The 27288-nt window shown below is 45.9% G+C and overlaps 8 non-coding genes across 8 annotated transcripts; all 8 read left to right on the forward strand.

Moving 5' to 3' along the window:
- The first annotated feature begins 10467 nt into the window (after positions 1 to 10467).
- Positions 10468 to 10540, forward strand: TRNAT-UGU (transfer RNA threonine (anticodon UGU)). The gene has a single exon. It is a non-coding gene; the product is annotated as a tRNA-Thr (tRNA).
- A 302-nt stretch (positions 10541 to 10842) lies between these two features.
- On the forward strand, positions 10843 to 10915 carry TRNAT-UGU (transfer RNA threonine (anticodon UGU)). The gene has a single exon. It is a non-coding gene; the product is annotated as a tRNA-Thr (tRNA).
- Positions 10916 to 11477: 562 nt separating this feature from the next.
- Positions 11478 to 11550, forward strand: TRNAT-UGU (transfer RNA threonine (anticodon UGU)). The gene has a single exon. It is a non-coding gene; the product is annotated as a tRNA-Thr (tRNA).
- A 308-nt stretch (positions 11551 to 11858) lies between these two features.
- On the forward strand, positions 11859 to 11931 carry TRNAT-CGU (transfer RNA threonine (anticodon CGU)). The gene has a single exon. It is a non-coding gene; the product is annotated as a tRNA-Thr (tRNA).
- Positions 11932 to 12529: 598 nt separating this feature from the next.
- On the forward strand, positions 12530 to 12602 carry TRNAT-UGU (transfer RNA threonine (anticodon UGU)). Its single transcript has one exon. It is a non-coding gene; the product is annotated as a tRNA-Thr (tRNA).
- A 311-nt stretch (positions 12603 to 12913) lies between these two features.
- TRNAT-CGU (transfer RNA threonine (anticodon CGU)) lies at positions 12914 to 12986 on the forward strand. Its single transcript has one exon. It is a non-coding gene; the product is annotated as a tRNA-Thr (tRNA).
- Positions 12987 to 21447: 8461 nt separating this feature from the next.
- TRNAT-CGU (transfer RNA threonine (anticodon CGU)) lies at positions 21448 to 21520 on the forward strand. Its single transcript has one exon. It is a non-coding gene; the product is annotated as a tRNA-Thr (tRNA).
- A 5424-nt stretch (positions 21521 to 26944) lies between these two features.
- Positions 26945 to 27017, forward strand: TRNAT-UGU (transfer RNA threonine (anticodon UGU)). The gene has a single exon. It is a non-coding gene; the product is annotated as a tRNA-Thr (tRNA).
- The last annotated feature ends 271 nt before the right edge of the window (positions 27018 to 27288 follow it).

Genomic DNA, 27288 nt, shown 5'->3' on the forward strand with positions numbered 1-27288 from the left:
CACATAAAAATGTTTTACTTGCACAGTAAAGTAACTCTATTTTTTCATTTGCTATACAGCCGGATAATTCGACAAATCACTACCCTTAAACACCCGGTCGTTCGTAAAAGTTGAAGGTGGAATAGTACTATAGTAATAGAGCAAGTGCAGAATCACTGAAACCGGGATTGATAGGTTGAAAGCATTGAGCGCGGGGCCCTTGAAAGTACGAGGCCCGTAGCATATGTAGCTACTTTTGCTACTAGGATTCAGTTCAGTTCAGTTAATTTATTAAGTATAGCCCTGTGAGCCATTTGGCTCTTGAATCGGGTGCAACCGCAACAAACAAAAACAAGAAACATCTTAAAGTGACTACGCGCAACAGAAAAATCCAGGAAAAAACAGCAAAGTCTTCCAGAAAAAGCACCGTATATCAATGCTGTGTACAAAATCCCAGTGGGATGCAAGTCAAACAATAACAACCATAAGACAATTTAGATTAAAGTTATCAGTCTAACTCTGTACAACAACAAACAAATATGGCTAATCCAAAATGTTTTCGAAATCACCAAAATAAAGCTATAAAAACAACATAACAGTGATCATAGGAACTGTGATTCAAATGGCACTGTGCTATGAAGAGGGACGGGAAGGAGAGGGGGTGCGGGCTAGGGGTTAGAGGTTGGGAATTGGACGGAAGGGCCCCATTTAATTCCTTGCACCAACCAAGGGGACCCACTCCAGCCACTCGATGCCCCTGAACTCTTTGCATGATTGGTCGTGTTGCTGCGTCGCAATTCGAGATTGTATTTTTGTTGTCGCGTTTAGTTTTCAATTCTAGTGATGATAGAGGCCGCTAGTGGCAGCAGGCGTCGCGCGGATCCACATCTTCTTGCATTATATAAAAAGGTGTACCGATGGGGAAATTATTGATTGGCATGTGCGATTATGTGGATTCATCATGAGCAAAATCGATTTGAATCGATACATCGATACACGTTACACCGCATAATTGACATGTGAAAAAATGAAAGTTCGATTTTTTTGCAGCACATTTTTAAAATATCGTATATAACATAATCTCCAATCCTCACTTAAGTCACAGTAACAGTAATAATCCATGTAAATGAAATTACCTTGAGTGGTATTGTATGTATGCGTTTAAAATTAAGAATGATGCACATTGCATCACAAGGGCGTACGAGATGCCGACGGTGTAGGGATGCATTTATTCAACCAACAATGGATTGATAATATAATAGCTGATTATCTTAATGGGTGATTCAAATTTCATATTAAGCGTTTCATGTTTGAACGAAACGTGTTCGGAGTAACTGTGACACACTGTCTTCCATTCATTTTAATTCCAGCTACACAAACTTTGTACGAAGTACAATTACACCAACACTTCATGTTTTCAAACAACATTTTATTTGGCCAGAATGTTGTTCAAGGGGTCATCCATGTCACCCTGCAGTTTGTGCATGTGTACACGCGTGTATGTATATGGCCATGAACGTGTAGTGGCTGACCAGTGACAATTATCTGAACCGGTCCTGGGCCTCCCCTAGCTAGACTCAGCCTCAAATGAGCACCTGGTGCGATGTGTAAAGACATTGCCACTGGGGAGACAAAGGCGGTCGGGCGTGGTGCTGGCCAACCAACCACCTCGTGTGCCACAGTGCCGGCCTTCATAGGTGCTACTCCCTAACAGCACTTGCCCCAACATGATGGGGGGGAGTCTTTATTTATGGCCATTAACATGCAAATGGCTGTACCATCATCACCATCACCACCACAGTCGTAATGTATATGTGTATTAGGCGGTGTAATTAATTAAGGGGTGGCAGGTGCAGTTAGCCTCTAAAGTTGCGTCCAGAACCCCCACGTGCCACTCAAATCGATTGGCAACACAACATCCGATCTGCATTACGAGATTAGAGTCTGACTTGGCTCTGCCGATGAGATCCTGAATGTAGAAACCGGTCCAGTGTCCCTTTAGTCGTCTTGAAACAATCCCGATGAAATTATGTACTGATGCAGAGACGTACACGTTGTGAAGGAAACACTATATCTGCGTCTTTATATTCTAATATCCACAACGAGGCGACTGATTATTTTGAGTTGAATGTTACAAGACTAAATTAGAACGTTGGTTTTTTTTGCACCACAATATTTCTGAGTGGAAGTTGACGATTGTTCAGTTTTATGGATGAGGTAATTATTGCTTTTTGATGATGGTGCTCGTCAATTGGGACGTTATTTATTGATCTCGATGGTAGTTGATTATGCTAGTTGATATTGATAATAGTGATGAGGGTAATTGATGGTGGCGTAGGGCTTAATGCCACCATTCCCACAGTCCAAACACAGACATTTTTCAATCCTTCCCCCCTCCACTAGGTTTATCAAAACCGTGGAGTAACAGAGATCAACACAATACCGATATCAAAGTAACTGAGTCCAACGCAACAGCGGTGGTACCAGGTAAACCCAGAAATCGTGCAAAAAAAATACAATTCCTGCCATCCCAACACAACTAGATACCAATATTTCGATTTAAAGCTTTTGTAACTGCAGGGATTCATCTTCTTGGTTCTTTCGGTAAAGTCACGTAGAAGGGAAATGGTATTTTATTATGTTTTATTTTTATTATTTTATTATTATTTCCCTTCTATGTGACTTTACCGAAAGAACCAAGAAGATAGATACCAATAATCAGACTGTCCTGGTGAAATCCGGACAGGTGGCAACCCCCACAGCGATGGTAGTGAACGGTGTTGATACACAGTGATGGTAATTGTCGATGATGATAATATAATGATCGATTCCGTTGCTGCTGCTGTTGATTGATCGATTATGTGGGTGATGATGTTATTTCGCTGCTATTGCGATGCATCCTTAAGAGGCCTAGCCGAAGCCTACGGGCCTTGTCGGTGCACGGCTCTTGGGTAAGGAGGTTGCAACGCCGCGTATCCAATAAAAATCCTTAATTAATTCATCATTTTGATGTAAACTCAATTGCAAAGGGCCCTCCAAAGTTAATTGTATTCTGTCTTAATTGAATTATTACACGCTTGGCGTTGAGATTAATTTTTACGTTTTTTTTTATTTTACCTCAGTTTTTTTTACATATAATTAAATGTAATAGTGTTACTAAGCTAGTGGTTGGTCGTGGGAGGGGGGGTTGTTTTCATTGACCATACTTCACTACGTTTTGGATAAAGTATCGGTTGTGTATTATTTTTTGAAGAAAATCCCGCCAAATTTGTACAGTACGCAATGGTGTCTGTACTGTACAGATGGGTGGCACAGCGGTGTGCGCACTGAACTCTTGACGGATTCCTGACCACGGCTCACATCAGTGGCGAGGGGATATCACGGGGGGGGGCCTCCAAGCCCTTCAGCGTGGTGAAGTATGGTCAAATAACATTGGAACCTCATTTGCCAGTAGAAAAATATGATAATTGTTTTTTTTACCCTTTTATCTGCCAACAAAACTGACACCTTTTTTACGAGGAGTCATGTTTGCATAGACCGCAATACCTGCAGTCATAATGCAAACAAAAGAGTTGTGTTTTTTGTTTGCATTATGACTGCAGGTATTGTGGTCTATGCAAACATGACTCCTCGTAAAAAGGTGTCAGTTTTGTTGCCAGATAAAAGGGTAAAAAACCAATTATCATATGGTCAAATAACCTGATGGCACGGGGAGGCCTTCATCCAGCAGTGGACTAACAAAGGGCTTTAAATTATACTCTTAAGTTTTTTCGATAAAGTCACGTAGGTAAAAATAAATAATAAAAATAAATATAATAGAAATAAAATTACTATTTTAGGTAAAAATAAATAATAAAAATACTTGAAATAACATTTTATTAGTATTTATTTTTACCGACGTGACTTTACCGAAAAAACCTAAGAGTATGAATCCTTGCAGTCACGAAAGCTTCAAATCTAGAATTAGGCTTTAAATTATGTTTCACCGTGAATGCGTCCTCTGTTTCTGAGGTAAATGTGCTTATTTTGCGAAAGATTTTCCCAAGTAGTAGACATTTACCATTGTTATTGACAATGTGTAGCTCAACGGTGCTTATCCTTGATATGACTGGCCCCGCCATGTGAATGTGGAATCTCCACGATTGGCTCAGGCCTGTCCAGAGTATGGTCACTTGTAGGAGTTACCAGGTAATTTTTTTTAACAATCTTTGTTGTGAATTCTAGGTGTCGTATGTCTCGATTTGATCGATTAATATCGCGCGTGTAAGAATTGATGTTTTTATAATATAATTTTTTATAATTAAGCGCTTTTCGAGTCTATTTACGACCTAGAAATAGTGACAATTGTAAATGTTGTGGATTTACTCTCCATCACACCGGTGTGCTATACTACTAACGAATTGGCATGTTCTGTTTACGTGACAAACCTTACTAATTGGCTATATCGGGTGGTGGCGGGTTTAACGACACATTTGTATCACGCGATCAGACCCAAAAAAAACTCTATTATGAATTGATTTGAAAGTTGCCCAATCGTTAGTCCATTAATGGCAACCTCTTGAGAGGAGACAATGTTTGCAAGTGGGAGCTGGCAATATACGTGTGAGATGAAAACATTCTTGAGCTAGAATGCAATTGCGTGGGCAGCACGGTTGGGATGTTGCCCTGGTTCAAGTAATGAATGTGGGGGGCACTTTGTCCAATTTTCGCTGTCGTAGCCCAAGGCCTGGGCCCCTCGAGCCCATGGGCCCATGTGCAGTTGCACCGACTGCACATTTTAATGGCTATGTGAAGGAGTCTCAAGTTTCGTTTGCTCAAATGCCCTGCGTGGAGTGATTGGCCAGACGTTTTCAGTTGGAGTTCAGGAAACCGCACTTCCTGGAGCAACCTCACATTTTCACGGAGAGAACACTGAAATGTGACATTGGGTTAGAATTGTAACGCGTAAAAAAAAAGATTGCACGTGTTTTATGTTCGAATCATTTTAATGTAAATGTGATGTGGAACCTCATGTTCCCCCTGCCTGCAGTGATTAATTATCCATCACATCAATCTATACATTATACAATCGATCAAACCAGTCAGTGGCTTCAGTGGGGAATGGAATGACTGACATTCTATATAGTCCGGATGTGGCAGATGATTATTGCCCACCAAAACAAAAAAAAATTCTCACTCAGGCAGCCCATATTAAACATTAACCCTAACATTTTAAGAATGCCTGCATTGTCATAAAACTTTTTTTCAAAAGTACATCATTGTTCGGTGCAGAATCCACTGTGGAATTTAAAAATGTACAGCAGGCAAAGGTGACTCGAAGCATCTGGCTTCACATCGATGCATGCAGCGACTGGTTAGCGTCACTTAGATTGATTAAATTCACGGTGACGGGCAGTAAAGCTGGATTATGACGAAGGCGTCAATTATTTCACTGCAATACCTATAATACACTTCCCTCGTCGTGTCTTGTCGATAAAGCTTTTGTCAACATAAATGAAGTGAAATGGTAGTGCGTTGGCGGTTACATGTAATAATAATGCAGCAATGACTCAAATTTTAAGGCCAGTCAGAATTGCCCGATGATGCTGGATGCAATTACCAGCGAAACGTCGTACTCAAATTGTAAATGTTGTGGTTTCACGCTTCAACACACCGGTGGGCTAAAGCAGTGAACTATTTGTCTTTTGTCAACGTGACACTTTTTTTACTGATTGGCCGTGTCGGGTGGTGGAGGGTTACGACACATTTATAAATAACGCGATCTAAACCCAAAAATCGTTGATTATGACCAGTCAGAAATGTTAGCTTCATGTCATGTTTGTGTCTGCTGTTTGGCTGGAATGTTAGTGAAGTGGTTCGCATGCTTACACACGGTCTGGGGAGTCCCTCATTCAGAGGTTCTTTGAAAATTGGGTGTAAATGTTTTACTAATATTACAATGTTTACGATGTATTTTAATCTATCCAGGTGGCCCATTTGTTAAAACCTACACCTCTCAATTAAGAGGTTGTGAGTGGAATCTCTACTGGAGTCAGTTCAGCATTTTATCCCATAGGGGCTCAATAAAATTGGTGGTATTTTGCATGAAGTCAACAGTGAGTTTATTATGGATTAACATACCCCTGCTATAGGAATGTGTAATTTCTGCCACTGCCTTTGGAGTACTGACAGATAAAGCACTTTTACTTTGTTTCATTATTTGTCAGGGGTGCCAAAACTTGTTGACCTCATGAGCCGCATACCAAAATCTGATGGCCTGCAGTTGAGAGGCACCAGCTTTCACTGGTTGTGCGTGGAGTTTTTAATGTAGAGGTTTATGGGAGCACCTTCGGAATACTGTACTCATGTCTGGCTCCTCTGCCAGGTTTGAGTGCCCTGGGCCGCTATGACTTTCGTAGATTTTTGTTTTGTTTCGAATAAAGTTACATTGCAAAGTTAAACATAAATTGCATCTCTATTGAACTGGACTTGGAACTGCCCAAGAGCCGCATGTGGCTTGTGAGTTTGACCACCCCTGTCATGTTTTATCGTCTTCAGTCATGGTCTATCCACTGCTGGATGAAAGTCTCCCCATCCTTCATCTATCTTCGTTCTGTGTTATCACAACCTCATTTCTTAACATCATATGAACTTATCGCAGTATCTGCAGGGTGGTCATCCTCGCATTCTTTCATAATTACTACCATTCTTTCATCATTATCATCCATCGGCAATCTCTTCTAGCAATGTATTCTGCCAAAGCCCAGTTACATACTTTAAAAGCCAGTATGATATCTATATATATTAATTGTGTTTTTTTTTCTCCTGATCCATGTGTTCCTCTTAATGACAATTATGGCAAAGTTTTTGTTTATCACATTGTACGTGTGACAGCGGAGATGTGTGTTGCCTGATGCGGTCTTTTGAACCCTATCGTACAGCTGAGTCATGCCACCCCTAGTCGTGTCTGCCACCCGCAACTATCTCTCAATTTCTCAGTAATGAGTTCGAGGGTGGTGGAGGGTGAGTGACAGTGCCAAGGGCGATTGTGAGCTCTTCTCGTGATCCGTGCTTTGCTGAGCACACGTATTGCCAAATTCCCAGCGCTTCCGTGTTTCACCCCCTGTCATTTTACGTGTTGCTGCACCGATTGGCATAATGAGGCTGGTAACAGTCTGTGTTACAGAACCTAGAACATAGTTTACAATTATTTAAAAGTGGTTTTCCTGTCCAGGAGATTAAAAACAGTTCTAGTATTGGTTTTTTTTTTGATTGGGTGAAAATATGGTGCCAAGGTTGTCACTTGGCATATGTCAAGTTCCTGAGAACAGTTTTTAGCATAATTTTTCATAAATTGGAGCATATGAGTTAAGCAATGGAATGTGTTTAATGTATGGCAATGAGTGTTAACAAACTATAATTTACAAATATGTTTTTCCAGGAAAGCTACAATAAATCTCAAGATGTTTTACACCATACGTCTATGAGGTCATTTCCGTTTTTGAGTATTGCTTCAAGTAGCAGGAGTGATTGAAGAAAATCGACACATACCAGAGAAGAACACTCGTATGTGTATGTATGTTGAACTTCTTTCGCACCGTATGTAGCCAACAATGCTAGTCGGAGATTCGAGGAAAGGACAACAAACTAAACACAAAAAACTGTTCTAAAGAAAAGCGCTCCGGACTACTGTTGAAGGGCATCTTAAAGCGTGCAATGCAGTGACTGTCTTTGTTCGATGGATAGCCAGAAGCCGCTGTGAGGATGACCCGAGTTTACGTGATGGTTTATGCTCCTTGACACATAGCCTGTTTAATCCTATTTTTTGTACTGCCTCTTATTGGCATTTTTCTATTCCTGCAGATGGGTGTCACCTGAACATGACGCAATCGAGATTCACTACGCAACCTTCAAGTTCCGGATTACAAACATGTCATCTCAGCCACGTCCAGCACCGTAGCTGTGTACTTTGTAGGTGTCTCAAGTGTTACTGAAGTTTGGATTGTTGACGTAAATGTGCTTTTAGGGCTTCTTTATGATTATACTGCCACAGCAATTCGCTTCTTGAGGCATTGGTGCCATCTCCCATTAACAGGTTCATTGAATATTTAAATAGTGAAAAAGAATGATTCTGAAGGCTCTGTATTGGATTGGCTTCATAGCTCAGTGGATAGACCACTGGTCTTGTAAACAAGGGGGTCATGAGTTAAATTCTAGCTGGGGCCTCTGTAGTTTTGCATCCTACTTTGGTAATATTGAGCACCTGTTGTTGATTCATACAGCGGGCGGGCACGTTAGCAATTATTTTGTAATAACGTGATATAAATTTGGAATACTAATAACTTAGAGGTTACTTGTTTGAATGTAACTTGTCATTTTTATGTGTGCACGTGTATTTTTGAAATGGGATTATAGAAAAATGGCTCCATAGCTCAGCGGTTAGAGCACTGGCTTTGTAAACAAGGGGTTGTGAGTTTTTCATTGTCCCTGTAATATTTAGTTTTCAAAATAACAGTGCTTTTAAAAATTAATTGTCCCAAGGTGTGAGAACACTTAGTAACAATTTTATCCTTATGGCGGTACCTCGGGGTAGCAAATAATACAAAATGGCCGAGGCAATTAAATATTTTATTTTTGGCACACTATTTTTTCCAGGGTTGTACTTAACTCCGCAACTGGGGTACCAATCAATCCAAAATCAGTGCTACTCCGCGATGTCGAAACGCCAAACAGCATAAAAAATCCGTGATTGAAAAATAAAACTTTGTATAGTGCATCGTCTACAGCTCGTTGAGATGAGTCGATTGCCGCATCGACCATCAACAGACTAAAAATGACTGCATCACGGACATTATGCGAGAGCCGGGGTACTATGTTACCCCGGGGTACCGCCATAAGGTTAATTTATTACACGAGAGGCCATAGCACTCGCATTTAGTATTAATGTGGCAGTTTTAACATAATAAATGCCACATAAACAGTTATCCCTTTGAACTTCATCTGACTTTTTATTGGTGGTGGGTGCATGTGTATTTATTATTAAAACTTCCCAGGTTATGAATTTTCAGGAGAGCCATGTATTCGTGAAACTGATGTCGCACAATTTCCGGTGTTGAATTTTCCTCATGAATTGGTCAGATGGTCTGGTTTACGTGAAGCTGTTATACACAATTTCTAATTATATGATCGCATAGCAATTAACTTCTCACTTAAGTAATTTGGTGCCATCGTGTATTAACAGGTTTAGTGAGATTTTAAATACTGAATATGAAGGTGTTACAAAGGAGTGCCTCTATAGCTCAGGGGTTAGACCACTGGTTTTGTAAACCAGGGGTCGTGAATTCAATTCTGACAGGGGTCATCGTTTTGCTTCTTCTTCAAAGAGACTGAGTGAAACATTGAAACCCTTGGTTTTAAAAATTGGCCTATGCTGTGGGAGAGCACCGAGTCACTATTAAGGAAACCAGGAAGCAAATTGGACCAAGTATTTCACAGTAATGAGGCAGTTTTTTCTGGATTATTGCCACCCGAAAGTTATTATTTTGAAGTGTCATAAGTCTACGTGTGTTTGAATTCAAACTCCCCAATCATGAGTTACTAACATGGCCAAGTTTACATGAAGCTGTGTTACGCAATTTGTCGTAATCCCTGGTGGGCAGTGTGGAACCTGTTGTTCCTACCTGTAATATGCATTGTCATATAATACTCCGTTAAGTATTTTTTTTATGGGGGGGGGGGTTAATTTATATGCTTCACATTAACCAAGAAATGCATTAATTTGTTTTATCTTTTACAAGGAATATATTTGCTTTTTTGGACAAACTGAATCACCTTAAGGCTGGGAATGTTGAAAGAAACACGAGGCAAAAAGATCCGCTTTTTTCTTTCCAAGGTTTCCATTTTATGAATGGAGCCACCCTCCCCCAGTTCCGTCTCCTCATTGGCCCGAGTCGCAGCGGTGCCCCCCCCACCCACCACTAACCCCCCCCACCCACCACTAACCCCCCCCCCACCCACCACTAACCCCCCACCCACCACTAACCCCCCCACCCACCACTAACCCCCCCCCCACCCACCCGAAAGTTATTATTTAGAAGTGTCATACGTGTACGGTGTTTAAATTCAAACTTCCCAAGTCATAAGTTGTTAACATGGTCAAGTTTACATGAAGCTGTGTTACGCAATTTGTCCTTTTTGGCCACATCGCAAACACGTTCCTTCGGAGTGTGCAGGTTGGTACTTGGTTGGACAGCGCATTCGTGCGATCCGTGTCACGCGGCTGAAGCTGCGTGTGGCAGCACGTCACGTGGTGCTGAGCCCGCCCGAAGCGCTCTATCAAATACAAATCGAGGGCGTGGCTATGCACGACAGACAGACAAATAATCCCTGGTGGGCAGTGTGGAACTGTTTCTACCTGTATACACTTCTCAGTTGAGGCATTGGTGCCATCTTCCAGTAACAGGTTTTGTGAGCTTTTTAACACTGAATTTGCAGGTGTGGAATATGAGTGGCTCCATAGCTCAGTGGTTAGGGCACTGGTCTTGTAAGCCATGGGTCGTGAGTTAAATTCTCGCTGGGGCCTGTGTAGTTTTGCATCCTACTTCGGGCATATTGACAAATCGAGAGGCTGTTCTTTTAAGATTTCAGCAATGCTAATAAGAAACAGCAGGGGGCACGGTAGCACTGACTTGGTACAGGTGTGGCATTGTTTTGGGCAACAACTAACTTAGGAGTTTACTTGTTTGAATAACTTTTAAAGTGTGTGTGCGATAAAAGTCGTTTAATCGGTCACCAGTTCCTCAGAGAGCCAGGTTTTTGGTTTTGTGATATGTTTCCTCAATTGTGTTCTCACCTCAAGAGGTTTGCATGAAATAGTAGCCAACTGGCTCGATAGCGCAGGGGTTAGAGCACTGGTTTTGTAAACCAGGGGTCGTGAGTTCAATTCTCACTGGGGCCTTCGTTTTGCGTATTCTTCAAAGAGACTGAGTGGAACATTAAAACCCTTGGTTTTCAAAATTGGCCTATGCTGTGGGTGAGCACCGAGTCACTATTAATGAAACCGGGATGCAAGTTGGACCGACTATTTCACAGTAATATGGCAGTTTTTTCTGGATTATTGCCACCTGTTTAAATTCAAACTTCCCAAGTCATGAGTTTCTATCATGGTCAACTTTACATGAAGCTGTGTTACGCAATTTGTCCTTTTTGGCCACATCGCAAACACGTTCCTTCAGAGTGGGCAGGTAGGAACTTGGTTGGACAGCGCATTCGTGCGATCCGTGTCACGCGCCGGAAGCTGCGTGGGGCAGCGCGTCACGTAGTGCTGAGCCCGCCCGAAGCGCTCTATCAAATACAAATTGAGGGCGTGGCTATGCACGACAGACAGACAAATAATCCCTGGTGGGCAGTGTGGAACTGTTCCTACCTGTATAAACTTCTAAGTTGAGGCATTGGTGCATCTTGCATTAACATGTTTTGTGAGCTTTTTAATACTGAATTTGCAGGTGTGGAAAATGAGTGGTTCCATAGCTCAGTGGTTAGAGCACTGGTCTTGTAAACCAGGGGTCGCGAGTTCAATGCTCGCTGGGGACTGCATAGTTTTGCATCCTGCTTCGGCAATATAGACAAATCGAGAGGCTGTTTTCAGTTTTCAGCAATGCTCAATGCTAATAGGAAACAGCAGGGGGCACGGTAGCATTGACTTGGTACAGGTGTGGCATTGTTTTGGGCAACAACTAACTTAGGAGTTTACTTGTTTGAATAACTTTTAAAGTGTGTGTGCGATAAAACAGTCGTTTTATCGGTCACCAGTTCCTCAGAGAGCCAGGTTTGTGGTTTTGTGATATGTTTCCTCAATTGTGTTCTCACCTCAAGAGGTTTGCATGAAACTGTAGCCAACTGGCTCTATAGCTCAGGGGTTAGAGCACTGATTTCGTAAACCAGGGGTCGTGAGTTCAATTCTCACTGGGGCCTGTGTTTTGCTAATTCTTCAAAGAGACTGAGTGAAACATTAAACCCCTTGGTTTTTAAAATTGGCCTATGCTGTGGGAGAGCACCGAGTCACTATTGAGGAAACCGGGATGCAAAGTGGACCTAGTATTTATCAGTAATGTGGCAGTTTTTTTCTGGATTATTGCCAACCGAAAGTTATTATTTAGAAGTATCATATGTGTACGTGTTTAACTTCAAACTTCCCAAGTCATGAGTCGCTAACATGGTCAAGTTTACATGAAGCTGTGTTACGCAATTAGTCGTTTTTGGCCATATCGCAAACACGTTCCTTCGGAGTGGGCAGGTAGGAACTTGGTTGGACAGCGCATTCGTGCGATCCGTGTCACGCGCCGGAAGCTGCGTGGGGCAGCGCGTCACGTAGTGCTGAGCCCGCCCGAAGCGCTCTATCAAATACAAATTGAGGGCGTGGCTATGCACGACAGACAGACAAATAATCCCTGGTGGGCAGTGTGGAACTGTTCCTACCTGTATAAACTTCTAAGTTGAGGCATTGGTGCATCTTGCATTAACATGTTTTGTGAGCTTTTTAATACTGAATTTGCAGGTGTGGAAAATGAGTGGTTCCATAGCTCAGTGGTTAGAGCACTGGTCTTGTAAACCAGGGGTCGCGAGTTCAATTCTCGCTGGGGCCTGCATAGTTTTGCATCCTGCTTCGGCAATATAGACAAATCGAGAGGCTGTTCTTTTCAGTTTTCAGCAATGCTCAATGCTAATAGGAAACAGCAGGGGGCACGGTAGCATTGACTTGGTACAGGTGTGGCATTGTTTTGGGCAACAACTAACTTAGGAGTTTACTTGTTTGAATAACTTTTAAAGTGTGTGTGCGATAAAACAGTCGTTTTATCGGTCACCAGTTCCTCAGAGAGCCAGGTTTGTGGTTTTGTGATATGTTTCCTCAATTGTGTTCTCACCTCAAGAGGTTTGCATGAAACTGTAGCCAACTGGCTCTATAGCTCAGGGGTTAGAGCACTGATTTCGTAAACCAGGGGTCGTGAGTTCAATTCTCACTGGGGCCTGCGTTTTGCTAATTCTTCAAAGAGACTGAGTGAAACATTAAACCCCTTGGTTTTTAAAATTGGCCTATGCTGTGGGAGAGCACCGAGTCACTATTGAGGAAACCGGGATGCAAAGTGGACCTAGTATTTATCAGTAATGTGGCAGTTTTTTTCTGGATTATTGCCAACCGAAAGTTATTATTTAGAAGTATCATATGTGTACGTGTTTAACTTCAAACTTCCCAAGTCATGAGTCGCTAACATGGTCAAGTTTACATGAAGCTGTGTTACGCAATTAGTCGTTTTTGGCCATATCGCAAACACGTTCCTTCGGAGTGGGCAGGTAGGAACTTGGTTGGACAGCGCATTCGTGCGATCCGTGTCACGCGGCGCAAGCTGCGTGTGGCAGCACGTCACGTGGTGCTGAGCCTGCCCGAAGTGCTCTATCAAATACAAATCGAGGGCGTGGCTATGCATGACAGACAGACAAATAATCCCTGGTGGGCAGTGTGGAACTGTTCCTACCTGTATACACTTCTCAGTTGAGGCATTTGTGCCATCTTGCAGTAACAGGTTTTGTGAGCTTTTTAACACTGAATTTGCATGTGTGGAAAATTAGTTGCTCCATAGCTCAGTGGTTAGGGCACTGGTCTTGTAAGCCATGGGTCGTGAGTTAAATTCTCGCTGGGGCCTGTGTAGTTTTGCATCCTACTTCGGCCATATTGACAAATCGAGAGGCTGTTCTTTTAAGATTTCAGCAATGCTAATAAGAAACAGCAGGGGCACGGTAGCACTGACTTGGTACAGGTGTAGTGGTGATACGCGCTGGGTGTATATGTCGTGTGCCAGCGCGTATGTACGGGTGTGTGTGTGGTGACGCGCGCTGACGGGGAGGAGCAGGCGTCAGTGCGCGGGTGGGGGTAGTGCTGCTGATTGGCTGTGTGCCGGTGACGCGCGCAGAGGGAGTGATCGGGTAGCAGCGCGGTGTGATTGGTCGGGGAGTGGAAACACGCGCTGAGCGGAACCGGATCGTAGGGATAGCGCGTGGGGATTGGGTAACTGAGGAGCGGTGCCGACGTTGAGGTCCGCATCCGCTCCGTCTCCCGGGAAGAAGGGGTATATAAGGTGATGCACAGAGGAGCAGGGGCAGAAGTGGAACCATCTAAGAATGAAGACGAAGGTGCAGAGATAGAGCCCGGAGAGGAGAGTAATGGAGAGTAGAGGAGAGTAAGGTATAAGTGTGTAGCCAGCGAGAGAGAACGGTCTACACGAGCTGAGTAATGTATAGTGTGTAGCCAGCGAGAGAGAACGGTCTACACGAGCTGAGTAATGTATAGTGTGTAGCCAGCGAGAGAGAACGGTCTACACGAGCTGAGTAATGTATAGTGTGTAGCCAGCGAGAGAGAACGGTCTACACGAGCCGAGTATGCATACGGTGTAGCCAGCGAGAGAGGAAGGTCTACACGAGCCGAGTATGCATACGGTGTAGCCAGAGAGAGAGATGCAAAGTCTACACGAGGCGAGTGGAGAGTGTAGCAGAGGCGCAGAGTCTACACGAGGCGAGAGAGGAGTGTAGCCGAGGCGCGGAGTCTACACGAGGCACAGAGAGCCGGCAGCACAGAATCCAGAGTCAAGAGAAGCGCATTGTGAAGAAGAGAGGCCACGCGTTGTATTGTTACAAGTCAAGATTTAATAAAAGAAGTGTGTTCCCGTCAAGGAGTTTCCTGCCGTCATTTTCCAATACTTCATCTGGCGTCAGAAGTGAAACGGGCTTCCAAGTATGGAGACGAGGAAGACCCGTAGGACCCACGGGATTGACCGCGAGGAAGACCTGGACGACTCGGGGCCGCTGGTGGCGGGGGGTGAGGAAGAGGACTTGCCCACGCTGCAGGGTCCGTCGACGGCGCCGGCCGAGCGACCGGGGACAGACGCCGGGCTTCGTGAGGCGCACTCCCGACTGGCGGAGCTGCTGCTCGCCGCCGCGTCCATCTTGGCGGAGATCAGCTCGTCGGGAGGAGCGGGGACGGTGGGGGACATTTTACAAGGTCGCCCCGCAGATTCCCGCCAAAACGAATGGGGGATTCCCGCCATTGCGCCTGGGCCTACTTTTGGCGGGAACGGCGAGCGCCACGTGGTGGTGGGTTCCCAAGCGCGCGCATCGACGTCATCAGCGCGCGAGGGGGTCCGCCATCTTACGTCTGCTGCTGGAGCCGCCATCTTAGACACCGACGGACAGGCGGAGAGGAACCACGAGGCGGATGACTTCATTTTTCAGCAGCGCCTGCCCACGTTGTCAGCCTTCAAGGCGGAAGGCGGAGACTGGGGCCAATTTCAGCGAAGGTTTTTGGCGCATCAAGAGATGTCAGCGTGGTCCGATGCTACGGCGCTGCGGGCATTGCCCGCCATGCTGGACGGCTCCACGCTGAAGGATGCGCTGGGGTTGTTGGCCAGGGTCTACGGGCCTCCCTCTACGTGCCGCCATCAGTTCTACGCAAGACGGAAAGCGGCCACGGAGACCGCGCTGGCCTATCGCACGGCGTTGCTGGCTCTTGCTGATGCTGCGTTCCCTCGGATGGACGAGGAGGGCCAAGACGCGATGGTTTTGGAGCAGCTGCTCAAGTTGGCGCAGGACCTGGGGGTCCCTATCAACACAGCTGACGAGATTGATATTTCTTCTTTGAGAGTCGCCACGAGTATTCAAGCGCACGAGGCCCTACAACGGAAGCAAGGCGTTGGTTGCAACGCTGCTGTCGTCGCAGCCCCGGGTTTGGTGGTCGCCGAACCCCAAGTCGTCAGCCCACGAGAGGAGGCGTTCGCCACGGGACGACCAGGGGACTGGAGGCCGGGGGCCCGGTCGCCTCTGCGATCGGGCCGAAAGTCGGAGCAACCAAGATCTACTCCGACCCTCGTCACGTGCTATAACTGCGGCCTCCGGGGCCACGTGGCGTCCGGGTGCCGCGCTCCGCGGCAGCGCGTCATGGGAGCTCGGCTGGACGACGACCGAGAGCCCAAGTCATCTCTACAATCCCCGGCAAGTCGCGGCACCTCACACGCTCGGCCTGTTTATTCGGCACACATGGGACGCCGCGTTGCGGCGGAGGAGGGCCGGTTAAGGTTTGGGGATTCGGTTCGGCGAGGGGGGTTCGGCCGGGACCAGGGAGACATTGAATGGGCGGAATTGGGGCATAGAATTGTGGCTGCTTCGGCGGGTTCGTCCGTTGTTACGGGATCTATTGATGGGGTTGAGATTAGGGTGTTAGTGGACACGGGGGCATCGGCAACTATTATATCGGACCTCATTTATAATATTCTTCCGGTCCAATGTCGTCCGCTGCTTCCAGTGGATGTGCCATTTTACGCCGCTAATGGGGGATCGTTGGGCATTATCGGTCAGGTTAGGGCGTCCATTTGCATTGGAGATATCAAATTGTCGGGACCCGTTTTCGTTTCGTCTTCTTTGGCAGTTCCGTGTCTTTTGGGCACTGACTTTTTGGCTAAAATGCCCATTAAAATTCTTATCGATCAACGATGCATTGAACTGCCATCGGGTCGCCGGATTTCATTTTTGACGGGCCCTACTGACATTCGGACGGCGTGCGCTACGATACAAGCGGTGGCGACGCAGACAGTGCAAGTGCCCCCGGGTTCACAGATGTTGATTCCCCTCCGGTTGCGGAAACCATGGGTGAGGGAGGCTTCGGGACAGAGTATGCTTTTGGGTCCTTCTAACAAGGCTGTCGGGGGTCTTGATTTATCGGTGGCTCACACTTTGGTGCGGGCTGACAGGGATCCGTTTGTGATGGTTTTGAACGCGGGGTCGCGACCAGCTGTCATTCCGCAGGGCACCGTGCTGGCTCACGCGGCGCAGGTCCTTGGGGATGATGGGTTGGTTGCGCAGGTGGGCTCGAGCCCCGCGCGGAACGTTGAGCCAAGGGAAGACCTTGAGTGGGTCCATTCGTTATGTGCCGCCTCGGACGATTTGTCGGCGGCGCAGTTGGGTGCGCTGCGCGAGTTGCTCATTGAATTCTCTGATGTATTCAGTAAACATAAGTATGACATTGGGTGCACGGATTTGTTGCACCATCACATTGAAACGGGCGATGCGGCGCCGGTCAGGCTAAATCCCTTCCGACTGAGTCCCGTGGAGAAGGAACATGTTCAGTCGGCTGTTAACGATATGCTAGAAGCCGATATTATTTCGCCCTCCTCTAGCCCGTGGGGAGCGCCTATTGTGCTGGTTAAGAAGCAGGACGGGTCCCTGCGATTCTGCGTTGATTTCCGTCGCCTGAATAAGATCTCTGTGGCTGACGCGTATCCGCTCCCCAGGATGGATGAGTCCCTCGATGCATTGTCTGGTGCGCGATATTTTTCGACTCTTGATTTGTTATCAGGGTTTTGGCAGTTGCCGCTCGACGAAGAGTCGAAACCTAAGACAGCATTTCGGACTCCAGGGGGGCTGTTCCAGTTTAACCGGTTACCCATGGGGCTTCACTCCTCTCTAGCGACGTTTCAGCGACTTATGGAGCTGGTTTTGTCGGGCTTGCAGTGGGATACATGCTTGATTTATATGGACGATGTCATTGTTTTCAGTAAAACGTTTGAGGAACACCTCCGGCGATTGAGAGGGGTGTTCTTGCGAATGCGATCGGCTAAGTTGAAATTTAAACCGGCCAAATGTCACCTCCTTCGTAGGTCCGTTAGATACTTGGGTCACATTGTCGATTCTTCGGGGATCTCCACCGATCCCGCGAAGACGGATTGTGTCGGTTCGTGGCCGACACCTACGTCCGTTTCCGACGTGCGTAGTTTCATCGGGTTTGCTTCTTATTATCGGCGGTTCGTTGAGCACTTCGCCACTATTGCAAAACCCTTGCACGCTCTAACGGCGAAGGGAGTGAAGTTCAAATGGGGACCGGAGGAGGAGGCCGCGTTTCGCTCCCTCCGGGACGCCTTGGTGGGTGCCCCACCCTTGTGTTATCCCGATTTTGCCAGTCCCTTTTTGCTGGACACGGATGCTAGCAACACGGGCATTGGGGGGGTGCTATCCCAAGTCGTTGGGGGTGTCGAAAGAGTTGTCGCCTACGGTAGTAGGGTGTTGTCTCCGGCGGAGCAGCGCTACTGTGTCACCCGTCGCGAGCTGCTTGCCATTGTTTTTTTTGTGCAGCAGTTTAGGCCATATCTTTATGGTCGTCACTTTACAGTCCGAACGGACCACGCGGCGCTACAGTATTCATTGAGGGTCGCCCAGCCCTCGGGCCAGTTGTCGCGTTGGTTGGAAGTCCTCCAGGACTATCAGTTTACGACTACGTACCGTAAGGGGTTGCGACACACGAATGCCGATTGCTTGTCGCGGTTGTTGCCTTGTGATGAATGCGCGTGTTTGTCGGGATCGGCGCGCTGTAAACCGACGCTTGCGGGGGAGATGGGGGCACTGGCTGCGACAGCGGGCGCACCGATCGGGGATGATTCCACTGCCTCTCAGGGTCGGGACTCGCTGCTCTCGCTGTCGCTCAGCGAATGGGGCCGCCTCCAGATGGCGGACAGCTCGCTGCTAGCATTGCGCCGCAAGGTTGGGGGTCCCGAGGGGGACCAGGAGCGTACCGGCTCCTATGTACTTGAGCGGGGCGTGTTATTGAAATGGGACAGTTTGTCCCGGCGGAACGCACTCGTGGTGCCTTCCGCTGTGAGGGGGAGGGTTGTCTTGGCGGCACACGAACGCCTCTTGCACTTGGGAGTTAACAAGACGCTTGCCCTGCTTCAGCGTGACTATTACTGGCCGGGAATGGGAAGTGATGTGGTGCATATTCTGAAGGGGTGCGTTGAGTGCGCCAGGCGTAAACCACCGGCCGTGGCAGCTAATCCACCGCTGCAATCTATTCAGGTCTCGCGTACCAACGAGCTCGTTGCACTCGATATTTTGGGGCCCTTCCCAGTCACGCCGAGAGGGAATAAATATTTGTTAGTGGGGGTCGAATACTTTACCCGATGGCCTATGGCGTGGCCTCTCGCTAACCAGTCGGCAGCGGCTGTGACGGATGCCTTCGTCCAGGGCTATGTCCTGGACAAGGGGGCTCCCGAACGCCTGCTGACCGACCAAGGTAAAAAATTTTCGAGTAAATTGTTGCAAGAGGTGTGCGATCTGTTGGGTACCAAGAAGGTGCGTACCTCCCCGTACCACCCGCAGACTGACGGGATGGTGGAGAGACTCCACAAAACCTTGACTTCCATGCTGTGCCAGCAGGTGTGCGAGGCACATGTAGATTGGGACCTGCAGGTCCCGGGAGTCCTTGCCGCGTATAGAATGGCCCCCCATGCAGCTACGGGGTTTTCCCCATTCTATTTGATGTACGGTCGGGAAGCTGACCCGCCAATAGAAACGCAACTTGGCCTGTCCGCTCCACGAACTAATTCTAATTTGGCAGAACATATTAAGTTTAATATTCACAAGCTGACAGAGGCGAGGGAGGCCGCGCGGCTTAATTCGCGGGCTCGCCAAATTGCTAATGAACGGTTGCGGGCACGGAAGGTGTCCATGCACGAATGGAAACCAGGTGACAGGGCCTGGCTGCATTGCCCTCAGGCACCCTTGGCTACGTCGCCTAAATTGTTGAGACCGTGGAGGGGACCCGTGGAGGTCGTGCGCGTTGCACGGCCCCAGTGCGTTCAGATAAAGTGGGGAAAGCGCCGGTGGTACGTTCACCCTTCCCGACTGAAACCGTTCTCGCCTCCATATGGCCTCCCCTTGTGTCGTGATGGCCGGGCGTGTGACGTGACCGGCGACCCAGAGGGGGAAATGTCTCTGCCTGATCCACACGTATTTTCGCCTGATCTGCTCCCAGGTGTCTCGGAACTGACAGCTGCCGATCACCGGCGGCCGGATCTCCGCGGCGGGGCCGGCCCTTTCAGGCCCGTTCCGCGCCGTCTGGAGCAGCCGGAACCGCCGGACGGTCGTCAGTGTCCCGCTCCATACGATGGACCAGCCAGACGGACTCGCGCCAGGTCGTGCTACTTTGCATGACCTGCCTCGTGAGGAGTCGGGGCAGTTGGAGCGCCTCGTCACTGCGTGTAGTCGCAGGGACGTGGGGCGCGTTCGTTTCGAATTTGCTCGTATCGTGTTATTGTTGACTTTTCGGGTTCATTGTCAATCTGTACATAGTTATTCTTGTTGTTGTTGTTGTTGTGTTATGTTACGGGGCACACTCGGGGGGTTACGGGGTTTTTTTTTGTTGGTTGTCGTTTTATCGTCGCGGTTGGTTGTTGTTAGCAGCCGGGCCGGCTGCGAGCTATGTGGGAGGGGGTGATGTAGTGGTGATACGCGCTGGGTGTATATGTCGTGTGCCAGCGCGTATGTACGGGTGTGTGTGTGGTGACGCGCGCTGACGGGGAGGAGCAGGCGTCAGTGCGCGGGTGGGGGTAGTGCTGCTGATTGGCTGTGTGCCGGTGACGCGCGCAGAGGGAGTGATCGGGTAGCAGCGCGGTGTGATTGGTCGGGGAGTGGAAACACGCGCTGAGCGGAACCGGATCGTAGGGATAGCGCGTGGGGATTGGGTAACTGAGGAGCGGTGCCGACGTTGAGGTCCGCATCCGCTCCGTCTCCCGGGAAGAAGGGGTATATAAGGTGATGCACAGAGGAGCAGGGGCAGAAGTGGAACCATCTAAGAATGAAGACGAAGGTGCAGAGATAGAGCCCGGAGAGGAGAGTAATGGAGAGTAGAGGAGAGTAAGGTATAAGTGTGTAGCCAGCGAGAGAGAACGGTCTACACGAGCTGAGTAATGTATAGTGTGTAGCCAGCGAGAGAGAACGGTCTACACGAGCTGAGTAATGTATAGTGTGTAGCCAGCGAGAGAGAACGGTCTACACGAGCTGAGTAATGTATAGTGTGTAGCCAGCGAGAGAGAACGGTCTACACGAGCTGAGTAATGTATAGTGTGTAGCCAGCGAGAGAGAACGGTCTACACGAGCCGAGTATGCATACGGTGTAGCCAGCGAGAGAGGAAGGTCTACACGAGCCGAGTATGCATACGGTGTAGCCAGAGAGAGAGATGCAAAGTCTACACGAGGCGAGTGGAGAGTGTAGCAGAGGCGCAGAGTCTACACGAGGCGAGAGAGGAGTGTAGCCGAGGCGCGGAGTCTACACGAGGCACAGAGAGCCGGCAGCACAGAATCCAGAGTCAAGAGAAGCGCATTGTGAAGAAGAGAGGCCACGCGTTGTATTGTTACAAGTCAAGATTTAATAAAAGAAGTGTGTTCCCGTCAAGGAGTTTCCTGCCGTCATTTTCCAATACTTCACAGGTGTGGCATTGTTTTGGGCAACAACTAACTTAGGAGTTTACTTGTTTGAATAACTTTTAAAGTGTGTGTGCGATAAAACAGTCGTTTTATCGGTCACCAGTTCCTCAGAGAGCCAGGTTTTTGGTTTTGTGATATGTTTCCTCAATAGTGTACTCACCTCAAGAGGTTTGCATGAAACAGTAACCAACTGGCTCCATAGCTCAGGGGTTAGAGCACTGGTTTCGTAAACCAGGGGTCGTGCGTTCAATTCTCACTGGGGCCTTCGTTTTGCTTATTCTTCAAAGAGACTGAGTGGAACATTAAAACCCTTGTTATTTGGTTCTTTGGGTTAAGTCACGTCTAAAGATAAAATAATAAATTAAATTAAATAATAGAATACGACGTTTCGATTGCAACACAAGCAATCATCATCAGGTATAATGAAATAGCGACATAAAATCTAACCAGAAAACTATAGACAGACATATTAGCAGACAGATATCACCAAGATACATAGCGGGAGCAACACAGGTAACAGAGAGGGGTGATCGTCTCTGTGGGGTGGCCTTAAATAGACAGAGGGGGGGGGGCGGAGGCAGAGAGAAGGAAGGGGGGTTAGAGAAAAAATTTGCAAATCAATGAGTGGTCAACAGACGTGGTGCTGCACGGCAAGTAAGCCTGAAAATCAGGAGGACACACTAAAATTAAATAACCTAGTAAAATATCGAAATGTAATGTAATACAACACAGAGGGTCGGTCAACACACAATTAACGTATAGCCTGGTTGATTACGTATTTCAAAGATTGCTAAGTTAGAATTTAAGTGTGAACATTCTAAAGAGGACACAGGCAGAGAAAACAAGTCGCCAGAGAGAGAGAGAAAAAATATAAGCTTAAAACTTCCCCGTAGAAGTGGTTCAATCTTAATTTTAGAACTTTCGTGACTGCAGGAATTATTATTTGGTTCTTTGGGTTAAGTCACGTCTAAAGATAAAATAATAAATTAAATTAAATAATAGAATACGACGTTTCGATTGCAACACAAGCAATCATCATCAGGTATAATGAAATAGCGACATAAAATCTAACCAGAAAACTATAGACAGACATATTAGCAGACAGATATCACCAAGATACATAGCGGGAGCAACACAGGTAACAGAGAGGGGTGATCGTCTCTGTGGGGTGGCCTTAAATAGACAGAGGGGGGGGGGGCGGAGGCAGAGAGAAGGAAGGGGGGTTAGAGAAAAAATTTGCAAATCAATGAGTGGTCAACAGACGTGGTGCTGCACGGCAAGTAAGCCTGAAAATCAGGAGGACACACTAAAATTAAATAACCTAGTAAAATATCGAAATGTAATGTAATACAACACAGAGGGTCGGTCAACACACAATTAACGTATAGCCTGGTTGATTACGTATTTCAAAGATTGCTAAGTTAGAATTTAAGTGTGAACATTCTAAAGAGGACACAGGCAGAGAAAACAAGTCGCCAGAGAGAGAGAGAAAAAATATAAGCTTAAAACTTCCCCGTAGAAGTGGTTCAATCTTAATTTTAGAACTTTCGTGACTGCAGGAATTATTATTTGGTTCTTTGGGTTAAGTCACGTCTAAAGATAAAATAATAAATTAAATTAAATAATAGAATACGACGTTTCGATTGCAACACAAGCAATCATCATCAGGTATAATGAAATAGCGACATAAAATCTAACCAGAAAACTATAGACAGACATATTAGCAGACAGATATCACCAAGATACATAGCGGGAGCAACACAGGTAACAGAGAGGGGTGATCGTCTCTGTGGGGTGGCCTTAAATAGACAGAGGGGGGGGGGGGCGGAGGCAGAGAGAAGGAAGGGGGGTTAGAGAAAAAATTTGCAAATCAATGAGTGGTCAACAGACGTGGTGCTGCACGGCAAGTAAGCCTGAAAATCAGGAGGACACACTAAAACTAAATAACCTAGTAAAATATCGAAATGTAATGTAATACAACACAGAGGGTCGGTCAACACACAATTAACGTATAGCCTGGTTGATTACGTATTTCAAAGATTGCTAAGTTAGAATTTAAGTGTGAACATTCTAAAGAGGACACAGGCAGAGAAAACAAGTCGCCAGAGAGAGAGAGAAAAAATATAAGCTTAAAACTTCCCCGTAGAAGTGGTTCAATCTTAATTTTAGAACTTTCGTGACTGCAGGAATTATTATTTGGTTCTTTGGGTTAAGTCACGTCTAAAGATAAAATAATAAATTAAATTAAATAATAGAATACGACGTTTCGATTGCAACACAAGCAATCATCATCAGGTATAATGAAATAGCGACATAAAATCTAACCAGAAAACTATAGACAGACATATTAGCAGACAGATATCACCAAGATACATAGCGGGAGCAACACAGGTAACAGAGAGGGGTGATCGTCTCTGTGGGGTGGCCTTAAATAGACAGAGGGGGGGGGGGCGGAGGCAGAGAGAAGGAAGGGGGGTTAGAGAAAAAATTTGCAAATCAATGAGTGGTCAACAGACGTGGTGCTGCACGGCAAGTAAGCCTGAAAATCAGGAGGACACACTAAAATTAAATAACCTAGTAAAATATCGAAATGTAATGTAATACAACACAGAGGGTCGGTCAACACACAATTAACGTATAGCCTGGTTGATTACGTATTTCAAAGATTGCTAAGTTAGAATTTAAGTGTGAACATTCTAAAGAGGACACAGGCAGAGAAAACAAGTCGCCAGAGAGAGAGAGAAAAAATATAAGCTTAAAACTTCCCCGTAGAAGTGGTTCAATCTTAATTTTAGAACTTTCGTGACTGCAGGAATTATTATTTGGTTCTTTGGGTTAAGTCACGTCTAAAGATAAAATAATAAATTAAATTAAATAATAGAATACGACGTTTCGATTGCAACACAAGCAATCATCATCAGGTATAATGAAATAGCGACATAAAATCTAACCAGAAAACTATAGACAGACATATTAGCAGACAGATATCACCAAGATACATAGCGGGAGCAACACAGGTAACAGAGAGGGGTGATCGTCTCTGTGGGGTGGCCTTAAATAGACAGAGGGGGGGGGGCGGAGGCAGAGAGAAGGAAGGGGGGTTAGAGAAAAAATTTGCAAATCAATGAGTGGTCAACAGACGTGGTGCTGCACGGCAAGTAAGCCTGAAAATCAGGAGGACACACTAAAATTAAATAACCTAGTAAAATATCGAAATGTAATGTAATACAACACAGAGGGTCGGTCAACACACAATTAACGTATAGCCTGGTTGATTACGTATTTCAAAGATTGCTAAGTTAGAATTTAAGTGTGAACATTCTAAAGAGGACACAGGCAGAGAAAACAAGTCGCCAGAGAGAGAGAGAAAAAATATAAGCTTAAAACTTCCCCGTAGAAGTGGTTCAATCTTAATTTTAGAACTTTCGTGACTGCAGGAATTATTATTTGGTTCTTTGGGTTAAGTCACGTCTAAAGATAAAATAATAAATTAAATTAAATAATAGAATACGACGTTTCGATTGCAACACAAGCAATCATCATCAGGTATAATGAAATAGCGACATAAAATCTAACCAGAAAACTATAGACAGACATATTAGCAGACAGATATCACCAAGATACATAGCGGGAGCAACACAGGTAACAGAGAGGGGTGATCGTCTCTGTGGGGTGGCCTTAAATAGACAGAGGGGGGGGGGCGGAGGCAGAGAGAAGGAAAGGGGGTTAGAGAAAAAATTTGCAAATCAATGAGTGGTCAACAGACGTGGTGCTGCACGGCAAGTAAGCTTGTGTTGCAATCGAAACGTCGTATTCTATTATTTAATTTAATTTATTATTTTATCTTTAGACGTGACTTAACCCAAAGAACCAAATAATAATTCCTGCAGTCACGAAAGTTCTAAAATTAAGATTGAACCACTTCTACGGGGAAGTTTTAAGCTTATATTTTTTCTCTCTCTCTCTGGCGACTTGTTTTCTCTGCCTGTGTCCTCTTTAGAATGTTCACACTTAAATTCTAACTTAGCAATCTTTGAAATACGTAATCAACCAGGCTATACGTTAATTGTGTGTTGACCGACCCTCTGTGTTGTATTACATTACATTTCGATATTTTACTAGGTTATTTAATTTTAGTGTGTCCTCCTGATTTTCAGGCTTACTTGCCGTGCAGCACCACGTCTGTTGACCACTCATTGATTTGCAAATTTTTTCTCTAACCCCCCTTCCTTCTCTCTGCCTCCGCCCCCCCCCCCTCTGTCTATTTAAGGCCACCCCACAGAGACGATCACCCCTCTCTGTTACCTGTGTTGCTCCCGCTATGTATCTTGGTGATATCTGTCTGCTAATATGTCTGTCTATAGTTTTCTGGTTAGATTTTATGTCGCTATTTCATTATACCTGATGATGATTGCTTGTGTTGCAATCGAAACGTCGTATTCTATTATTTAATTTAATTTATTATTTTATCTTTAGACGTGACTTAACCCAAAGAACCAAATAATAAGTCCTGCAGTCACGAAAGTTCTAAAATTAAGATTGAACCACTTCTACGGGGAAGTTTTAAGCTTATATTTTTTCTCTCTCTCTCTGGCGACTTGTTTTCTCTGCCTGTGTCCTCTTTAGAATGTTCACACTTAAATTCTAACTTAGCAATCTTTGAAATACGTAATCAACCAGGCTATACGTTAATTGTGTGTTGACCGACCCTCTGTGTTGTATTACATTACATTTCGATATTTTACTAGGTTATTTAATTTTAGTGTGTCCTCCTGATTTTCAGGCTTACTTGCCGTGCAGCACCACGTCTGTTGACCACTCATTGATTTGCAAATTTTTTCTCTAACCCCCCTTCCTTCTCTCTGCCTCCGCCCCCCCCCTCTGTCTATTTAAGGCCACCCCACAGAGACGATCACCCCTCTCTGTTACCTGTGTTGCTCCCGCTATGTATCTTGGTGATATCTGTCTGCTAATATGTCTGTCTATAGTTTTCTGGTTAGATTTTATGTCGCTATTTCATTATACCTGATGATGATTGCTTGTGTTGCAATCGAAACGTCGTATTCTATTATTTAATTTAATTTATTATTTTATCTTTAGACGTGACTTAACCCAAAGAACCAAATAATAATTCCTGCAGTCACGAAAGTTCTAAAATTAAGATTAAAACCCTTGGTTTTCAAAATTGGCCTATGCTGTGGGTGAGCACCGAGTCACTATTAATGAAACCGGGATGCAAGTTGGACCGAATATTTCACAGCAATGTGGCAGTTTTTTCTGGATTATTGCCACCTGTTTAAATTCAAACTTCCCAAGTCATGAGTTTCTATCATGGTCAACTTTACATGAAGCTGTGTTACGCAAATTGTCCTTTTTGGCCACATCGCAAACACGTTCCTTCAGAGTGGGCAGGTAGGAACTTGGTTGGACAGCGCATTCGTGTGATCCGTGTCACGCGGCGGAAGCTGCGTGGGGCAGCGCGTCACGTAGTGCTGAGCCCGCCCGAAGCGCTCTATCAAATACAAATCGAGGGCGTGGCTATGCACGACAGACAGACAAATAATCCCTGGTGGGCAGTGTGGAACTGTTCCTACCTGTATAAACTTCTCCGTTGAAGCATTGGTGCCATCTTGCAGTGACAGGTTTTGTGAGCTTTTTAACACTGAATTTGCAGGTGTGGAAAATGAGTGGCTCCATAGCTCAGTGGTTAGGGCACTGGTCTTGTAAGCCATGGGTCGCGAGTTAAATTCTCGCTGGGGCCTGTGTAGTTTTGCATCCTACTTCGGCCATATTGACAAATTGAGAGGCTGTTCTTTTAAGATTTCAGCAATGCTAATAAGAAACAGCAGGGGGCACGGTAGCACTGACTTGGTACAGGTGTGGCATTGTTTTGGGCAACAACTAACTTAGGAGTTTACTTGTTTGAATAACTTTTAATGTGTGTGTGCGATAAAACAGTCGTTTTATCGGTCACCAGTTCCTCAGAGAGCCAGGTTTTCCGTTTAGTGATATGTTTCCTCAATTGTGTTCTCA

This window comes from Lampetra planeri, chromosome 33, assembly GCF_965212315.1.
Source record: "Lampetra planeri chromosome 33, kcLamPlan1.2.h2, whole genome shotgun sequence".
Classification (NCBI taxonomy): Eukaryota; Metazoa; Chordata; class Hyperoartia; order Petromyzontiformes; family Petromyzontidae; genus Lampetra; species Lampetra planeri.